General features: G+C 42.4%; 1 long non-coding RNA gene across 1 annotated transcript; it reads left to right on the top strand.

The window, feature by feature from the left end:
• Positions 1-2450: 2450 nt before the first annotated feature.
• On the top strand, positions 2451-4017 carry LOC145554723 (uncharacterized). The gene is made up of 2 exons (XR_014090709.1): positions 2451-2937; positions 3606-4017. It is a non-coding gene; the product is annotated as an uncharacterized LOC145554723 (long non-coding RNA).
• Positions 4018-10234: the final 6217 nt, after the last annotated feature.

Genomic DNA, 10234 nt, shown 5'->3' with positions numbered 1-10234 from the left:
TTTTCATCCAGAGATGAATGAAGCCATGAACCCGGTCCGTGTGCAGGATGTCTCTGGTCCTGGTCCAGACCTGCTGTTGCCACGGTAACGGGACTCGTTGGCCCGGCGGTGACCCCTTGGGGCTTGGCCGCAGTTCTGTTGGACCTGGAGCCGCAGCAGCCGCCGCCGTCCCGCTGCGGAGGCTGATTGGAGATTTAACTTTCTGTGTCTGAGTAAAAGTTATGTTCAAATTAGAAATAACATTTTTATCCTCATTGTTATTTTTTGTCTGGTCTGTGGAAATTGATTTTATTTTATCATTATTTGAATTTTATTTTTTGTTGTTCTTTTGTATGTAAATTTGCATACGATGTAAGCTAACTAGCCTTTTAGCATCTATCCTGGGGGCCAGAACAAAAGTACCACCAATCTGTGCAAACTAAGCTAGCTAGCTAGCTGGTGCTAGCCGGTTGGCAACAGAAGGAGCCAGTGGCAAAAACAAACTAGCTAACTGGTAAAACAGCTAGCTAGCTAGCTATGCTAGCGGCTAGGTAGCGTAGCCTAACCTGCCTCCAGTCACAGGAAACCTTGAATATGTCTGTTTATGACTGAAACTGTTTCTAGAAAGTTGCAGTAATCAATAAGTTGTGAATGAGTGAATGACAGAATGATTTCTGTTACGCTGATGGAAACATGCAGACCAGATTATGGATATGAGAGGATGAACGGAGGAATCGCTCAGGAATGTGGGAGTTTTGAAAATATAGATTTTATGCCAATGAGGATAATTTCAGTTTTACTGTTTCGTTTGATAAAGTTTGAGGCGAACCAGGATTTTACCTCTGATATCAACTGAGCCAACAGCAAATCACCAATCAGATTCTCCTGCAGGAAAATGTTGCAGTGATCTGTTGTTTTCTGTGAATGATCTTGTTTTTAAAAGCATCCGAGTTTAGTTGTGAAGAAGATGATTAATTATAACCTACAGACTCAGTCCAAACTATCAGTCAGCCAATCAGAGGCCAGGACCACAGTGATGTCATCAAGTGCGTAAACCGGACTCCAAACAAATGAATGGCCTGAAGAAAGAGAAACACTGTTAGTTTAACCTTTTATACAGAACAAAAAACTGTTTTTAGATTCATTCTGATTGTTTATGGAACCGTTCCTGGTTGAACGGGACAAAATTTTAATTATTTATATGTCATGAAGTCATTAAATATACCGAAAAAGTTTAAATGTTTTAATTCATTTAATGTATTAAATATCATTGAATCAAAGTTACAGCAGCCCATCAACATGAAATAATAGTATCTGTTAACCCTTACCCTCCTGGGGGCGGGGCTAACCCTCCTGGGGGCGGGGCTAACCCTCCTGGGGGCGGGGCTAATCTGTGGAGCTAGGGTGAGAATTGAAATGGAGGATTTCCAGTTATAATTAACAAATATTATAGAAGCAGGATATTCAGTCACGTCTCGGATAAAGTTGAATAATTGATTTGATTGAATGCTAAAGATGCTAAAGATGCTAAAGATGGCTTCTGGTTAAAGGGAGATTCCATCTAATAATCTAGTAAAAAAAACTAAAAACTCGAGCCTGGACTAGAATATTTTACAGAATAATGATCCAGGTTTGAGGTTGCTGGTCCAGGTGAGGGGCGGGGTCACCTGGACAGGTCACCAGTCTGTCACAGGGCAACACAGAGACACACACTCACACCTAGGGACAATTTAGACAGACCAATTAACCTGACAGTCATGTTTTTGGACTGTGGGAGGAAACCAGAGTACCTGGAGAAAACCCACCATGCACAGGGAGAACATGGAGACTCCATGCAGAAAGACCGGGAATCGAACCCAGAACCTTCTTGCTGCAAGGCAGCAGCTCTACCAACTGCACCACCGTGCAGCCTGAGATATAATTTGTGCAGCAAATTGACTTTTTATTTAACTATCACAAATCAAATAAAGCTTTCAGAAATAATGGATTAAATAATTATAAAATAACTCAAACGTATGAATTTCCTTCAAGTGGTGAAACAAAATAAAACTGAAATTTATAAAACATTTTTGTTAACTGACATAAATATAATCTCCATTATTTAGGATTTTATCATTATTTACTGATATAAAAACCTTTGTTTTCATGTTTATGATCGTTTTCTAAAGCCTTTCAACCGGATGTGACTGTTTTTCTCCACACCAGCAGTTTACGACAGCTGTCGGTGATTACGGCACTGCAGGCTCCTGCAGGTGGCGCTGTGCTAAAATGGCGCCTGCAAACTTAGGGAGCAAAGAGAAGAGTTTAAAAAATGTTTTCTCCTGTTGAGTATTCTTTACATAAATGATGCTCAAACCACCGAACTTTGACCTTTTGGAATTCTGCTCCTAAAAATGAGCCTGAATATGAAAAACGATCAAAAGTAATAAAAGCTAATAAAATGTAGAAGAATAATTAAAACTGACTGATGATGATCTGATCAGTGATTGGTTGCTCATCGTGTCCTCTGATTGGACGCCGCAGCTCGACCTGCATGAACAGACGCAGCAGGTTGTCAGCGCAGCAGCTGCTGGACCCGCCTGAGCCTCGGATCAGAACCGGGCTGTCCGGGCGCAGCGGCCGCCTCAGCCGCTCCTCACCGGGCTTTAATTGGCCCGGAGCCGCAGGCCGCCATTATGGAGGGAGAAAAGGCTCAGCAGCACGAGGCCGGCGGCTCACACACACACACTGATTGATGGTGTGTGTGTGTGTGTGTGTGTGTGTGTGTGTGTGTGTGTGTGTGTGTGTGTGTGTGTGTGTGTGTGTGTGTGTGAAATCATGCATGCATGACGCAGGGAGTGTGTGTCAGGGGCAGTTCATGATTTGAGGGGGGTAGTTAATGTGCAGCGGCCTCCTGTGCAGAAGTCAGGCGTCTTTAGATGATCTCTACAGGAGACAAACATGCTCAGGATTAACCAGGCAGGTCTACACACACACACACACACACACACACACACACACACACACACACACACACACACACACACACACACACACACACACACACACACACGCACGCACACACACCTGACAGGTGTGTTGCTCTACAACTGCGCCGCAGCTGTTGGCGCCTTCAGCTCCATTTTAAAGATCCTGATCTGTTTTGTTTAAATCGTTTCTTTGATTTTTCTCCTTTTTACATCAGAAAACAAGCAGATACTGAAAAAGCTTCATTATTTTAATTAATCTTATATTTTATCACCCCATCAGCTTTAATATAATATGAGTTTATTTTGCCTCTAGTTTCCTTAGTTTAGCTTATGTTAGCTTAGCTTAGTTTCCTTAGCTTGGCTTATGTTAGCTTAGCTTAGTTTCCTTAGCTTGGCTTATGTTAGCTTAGCTTAGTTTCCTTAGCTTAGCTTAACCCAACCAACGTTTTTATAATTTAGCTTTTTATTTTTGTCTTTTCTCAGCATTAAACAATCAAACTCAATATTAGCTCATGCTGACCTTTTTAGTCACTGGTGTTACATTTTTATACAGATATATTTGAGCAGAGTTTATGCTAAGCTAAGCTAATGAGCTGCTCTATAAAAACGTGTGTGTTATTTTTCTCTCTGGTTTTTCATTCTGGCTCCGCTCAGCAGCAGATGAGGCCCGTTTTCTCCAGGCGAGCTGGGAGTGGCCGCCGCCGCCGCGACGTCCAGCGGCGAGGAGGCCGCTGGCAGTCAGGGAGCCGCCGCTGTCGTCCAACAAATCCCCTCTGCCCGGCCCACCGTCATTAGGATCCCAGCGGGGAGGAAGGGAGGCGGGCGGGTTTAACATCTGCCCCCTGAACCTGACTGAGACCACCAGGTAGCCCACCTGTAGCCCGCTGCCTCGTTAGGCCTGAACTGCTGCCGGAACCAGAACCTTCACAGCTGACAGGCCGCCTCCCATCAGCCCAGTCAGGACCAGAACCAGCACCAAAAGCTACATGACGCAATAAATGTGATTAGTAGTTAATCTCAGATTGAACCACATTCCCATAAAACACTGAAATAAAGTGGCACATTTTCACTGCCTACATTTTTATTAGCACTATTTATTATATTAAATCATATATAGTTAATACTTTATTCCTGTTATTGGGCCTTTTAGATAATGTTTTCTAAGGTTATTTTACATTTCATCCTTTTTTAAGTAGGATAAACAAACGTTGAACTTGAACTAAACCGTCTTTATTCCATCATTTAGTACAGAATGTTAAAGTGTTTCATCACTAAAATCTTTGCTTTTCCTCTGAATTTATGCTGTTTTTAAACCAACATTGATTTTAAAGCTGTGCAGCTAAATGTGTAAAACAGAAAATACCAAAACTACAGAGAAGCTGCTGACAGTTTGAGTGCAGAAGTTCAACATGTTGATTCTGTTGTGTGTAATAAAATCATCATAAACATAAATAAAATTCAAAAAGGTGAAAACTACATGGGATTTATAAAAGTATAAACCTGTTTTAATTGGGAGCAGTTTTCCTCAGTATGCTAACTATAGTAGCGTTAGCTAGCATACCGAGCTAAGAGCCAACATAAAACAGAAGCTAGTTCTCACTCAGCATATAGACAAGAAGCTAATCTAATATTTATAGCTAATAGTGACTAAATCTGTATTTTGGTACAAAGTTAATAGCGTCAGTAATCTAACTAGCTAGTTGACGCTAGCTAGCTGATGCTATGTAAATGAAAGTAAGTTATTTCATTTACATAGCTCATGCTAGCTAGCGTCAACTAGCTTAGCTTTCTTTCTGCATCCTTTTTAAGTGACTATAAACTTTGACATTTGCAACTTGCGGCCCTCTTTGTTTTACAAATAAATTCATTTTGTTTTCGGTACATTATATAACAGACATTTTCTCTCGTCCCAGACGACCACGACTCCGATTCTCCAATGAGTCAGAATGTAAAATATTTATGATGGTTTTAATGTTTGTAGCTGGAGGATTTTCATCTCGTTGTTTTGCCTGTAATTTATGCTGCATTTGGTAACTGAGTGGTTATAAACTGAACGTGGGGAATGGAAGGATGATGGATGGATGATGGATGAATGGATGATGGATGATGGATGGATGATGAATGGATGATGAATGGATGATGGATGGATGATGGATGGATGGATGATGGATGAATGGATGATGGATGATGGATGGATGATGGATGGATGATGAATGGATGATGGATGGATGATGGATGATGGATGGATGATGGATGGATGATGAATGGATGATGGATGGATGAATGGATGATGGATGATGGATGGATGATGGATGGATGGATGGATGAATGGATGATGGATGATGGATGGATGATGGATGGATGATGGATGATGGATGGATGATGGATGGATGATGAATGGATGATGGATGGATGATGGATGGATGGATGATGGATGAATGGATGATGGATGATGGATGGATGATGGATGGATGATGAATGGATGATGGATGGATGATGGATGATGGATGGATGATGGATGGATGATGAATGGATGATGGATGGATGAATGGATGATGGATGATGGATGGATGATGGATGGATGGATGGATGAATGGATGATGGATGATGGATGGATGATGGATGGATGATGGATGATGGATGGATGATGGATGGATGATGAATGGATGATGGATGGATGATGGATGGATGGATGGATGATGGATGGATGATGAATGGATGATGGATGGATGATGGATGGATGGATGATGGATGAATGGATGATGGATGATGGATGGATGATGGATGGATGATGAATGGATGATGGATGGATGATGGATGATGGATGGATGATGGATGGATGATGAATGGATGATGGATGGATGAATGGATGATGGATGATGGATGGATGATGGATGGATGGATGGATGAATGGATGATGGATGATGGATGGATGATGGATGGATGATGGATGATGGATGGATGATGGATGGATGATGAATGGATGATGGATGGATGAATGGATGATGGATGATGGATGGATGATGGATGGATGGATGGATGAATGGATGATGGATGATGGATGGATGATGGATGGATGATGAATGGATGATGGATGGATGATGGATGGATGGATGATGGATGAATGGATGATGGATGATGGATGGATGATGGATGGATGATGAATGGATGATGGATGGATGATGGATGGATGATGGATGATGAATGGATGATGAATGGATGATGAATGGATGATGGATGGATGATGGATGGATGGATGATGGATGAATGGATGATGGATGATGGATGGATGATGGATGGATGATGGATGGATGGATGAATGGATGATGGATGATGGATGAATGGATGATGGATGGATGATGAATGGATGATGAATGGATGATGGATGGATGATGGATGGATGGATGATGGATGAATGGATGATGGATGGATGATGGATGGATGATGAATGGATGATGGATGGATGATGGATGATGGATGGATGATGGATGGATGATGAATGGATGATGGATGGATGAATGGATGATGGATGATGGATGGATGATGGATGGATGATGGATGATGGATGGATGATGGATGGATGATGGATGGATGATGGATGATGGATGGATGATGGATGGATGATGAATGGATGATGGATGGATGATGGATGGATGGATGGATGATGGATGGATGATGAATGGATGATGGATGGATGATGGATGGATGGATGATGGATGGATGATGGATGGATGAATGATGGATGATGAATGGATGATGGATGGATGATGGATGGATGAGATGGATGATGATGGATGATGATGGATGAATGGATGATGATGATGGATGATGATGGATGGATGGATGATGGATGATGGATGGATGGATGATGGATGGATGGATGGATGGATGGATGGATGATGGATGGATGATGGATGATGGATGATGGATGGATGGATGGATGATGGATGGATGATGGATGATGATGGATGATGGATGGATGATGGATGGATGGATGATGGATGGATGAATGGATGATGGATGGATGGATGATGGATGGATGATGGATGGATGATGATGGATGATGGATGGATGATGATGGATGGATGGATGATGGATGGGATGATGATGGATGATGGATGGATGATGGATGGATGATGGATGATGGATGATGGATGGATGATGGATGGATGATGGATGATGGATGGATGATGGATGGATGATGGATGGATGATGGATGGATGAATGGATGATGGATGGATGATGGATGGATGAATGGATTGATGAATGGATGATGGATGGATGAATGGATTGATGGATGGATGATGGATGGATGATGGATGGATGATGGATGGATGATGGATGGATGATGGATGGATGATGAATGGATGATGGATGGATGATGGATGGATGGATGATGGATGGATGAATGGATGATGAATGGATGATGGATAAATGATGGATGGATGAATGGATGATGGATGGATGATGATGGATGGATGATGGATGATGGATGGATGGATGATGGATGGATGATGGATGGATGATGAATGGATGATGGATGGATGAATGGATGATGGATGGATGATGGATGGATGATGAATGGATGATGGATGGATGAATGGATGATGGATGGATGATGGATGGATGGATGGATGGAATGGATGATGGATGATGGATGGATGATGGATGGTGAATGGATGATGGATGGATGGATGGATGACGGATGGATGATGGATGGATGATGGATGGATGATGGATGGATGATGGATGGATGATGGATGGATGATGGATGAATGGATGATGGATGATGATGGATGATGGATGGATGATGGATGGATGATGGATGATGGATGGATGATGGATGGATGATGGATGGATGATGGATGATGGATGGATGATGGATGGATGATGAATGGATGATGGATGATGAATGGATGATGGATGATGGATGATGGATGGATGATGGATGGATGGATGGATGAATGGATGATGGATGATGGATGGATGATGGATGGATGATGGATGATGGATGGATGATGGATGGATGATGAATGGATGATGGATGGATGAATGGATGATGGATGATGGATGGATGATGGATGGATGGATGGATGAATGGATGATGGATGATGGATGGATGATGGATGGATGATGAATGGATGATGGATGGATGATGGATGGATGGATGATGGATGAATGGATGATGGATGATGGATGGATGATGGATGGATGATGAATGGATGATGGATGGATGATGGATGGATGATGGATGATGAATGGATGATGAATGGATGATGAATGGATGATGGATGGATGATGGATGGATGGATGATGGATGAATGGATGATGGATGATGGATGGATGATGGATGGATGATGGATGGATGATGGATGGATGGATGAATGGATGATGGATGATGGATGAATGGATGATGGATGGATGATGAATGGATGATGAATGGATGATGGATGGATGATGGATGGATGGATGATGGATGAATGGATGATGGATGGATGATGGATGGATGATGAATGGATGATGGATGGATGATGGATGATGGATGGATGATGGATGGATGATGAATGGATGATGGATGGATGAATGGATGATGGATGATGGATGGATGATGGATGGATGGATGGATGAATGGATGATGGATGATGGATGGATGATGGATGGATGATGGATGATGGATGGATGATGGATGGATGATGAATGGATGATGGATGGATGATGGATGGATGGATGGATGATGGATGGATGATGGATGGATGATGGATGGATGGATGATGGATGAATGGATGATGGATGATGGATGGATGATGGATGGATGATGAATGGATGATGGATGGATGATGGATGATGGATGGATGATGGATGGATGATGAATGGATGATGGATGGATGATATGGATGATGGATGATGNATGGATGATGGATGGATGGATGGATGAATGGATGAATGGATGATGGATAAATGATGGATGGATGAATGGATGATGGATGGATGATGGATGGATGATGAATGGATGATGGATGGATGATGGATGGATGGATGGATGATGGATGGATGATGAATGGATGATGGATGGATGATGGATGGATGGATGGATGGATGGATGAATGGATGATGGATGATGGATGGATGATGGATGGATGATGAATGGATGATGGATGGATGATGGATGATGGATGGATGATGGATGGATGATGAATGGATGATGGATGGATGAATGGATGATGGATGGATGATGGATGGATGGATGATGGATGGATGATGAATGGATGATGGATGGATGAATGGATGATGGATGATGGATGGATGATGGATGGATGATGAATGGATGATGGATGGATGAATGGATGATGGATGGATGATGGATGGATGAATGGATTGATGAATGGATGATGGATGGATGAATGGATGATGGATGGATGATGGATGGATGATGGATGGATGATGGATGGATGATGGATGGATGATGGATGGATGATGAATGGATGATGGATGGATGATGGATGGATGATGGATTGATGAATGGATGATGGATGGATGATGGATGGATGATGAATGGATGATGGATGGATGATGGATGGATGATGGATGGATGATGGATGGATGATGAATGGATGATGGATGGATGATGGATGGATGATGAATGGATGATGGATGGATGATGAATGGATGATGGATGGATGATGGATGGATGGATGGATGGATGAATGGATGATGGATGATGGATGGATGATGGATGGATGATGAATGGATGATGGATGGATGATGGATGATGGATGGATGATGGATGGATGATGAATGGATGATGGATGGATGAATGGATGGATGGATGATGGATGGATGATGGATGGATGGATGGATGAATGGGATGATGGATGATGGATGGATGAATGGATGGATGATGGATGATGGAATGGATGATGGATGGATGAATGGATGAGGATGGATGATGGATGGATGGATGGATGATGGATGGATGGATGTGGAATGGATGATGGATATGGATGATGGATGGATGATGGATGGATGGATGATGGGATGAATGGATGATGGATGATGGATGGATGATGGGATTGGATGATGAATGGATGATGGATGGATGATGGATGATGGATGGATGATGGATGGATGATGAAATGATGATGATGGGATGGATGAATGGATGATGGGATGATGGATGGGATGATGGATTGGATGGATGGGATGAATGGATGATGGATGATGGAATGGATGGATGGATGGATGGATGGATGGATGATGGATGGATGATGAATGGATGATGGATGGAT

Source organism: Poecilia reticulata, chromosome 13, assembly GCF_904066995.2.
Source record: "Poecilia reticulata chromosome 13, P_reticulata-male-v2, whole genome shotgun sequence".
NCBI lineage: Eukaryota > Metazoa > Chordata > Actinopteri > Cyprinodontiformes > Poeciliidae > Poecilia > Poecilia reticulata.
The sequence above is the reverse complement of the archived record's forward strand: the minus strand, read 5'-3'. Positions and strand labels throughout refer to the sequence as shown.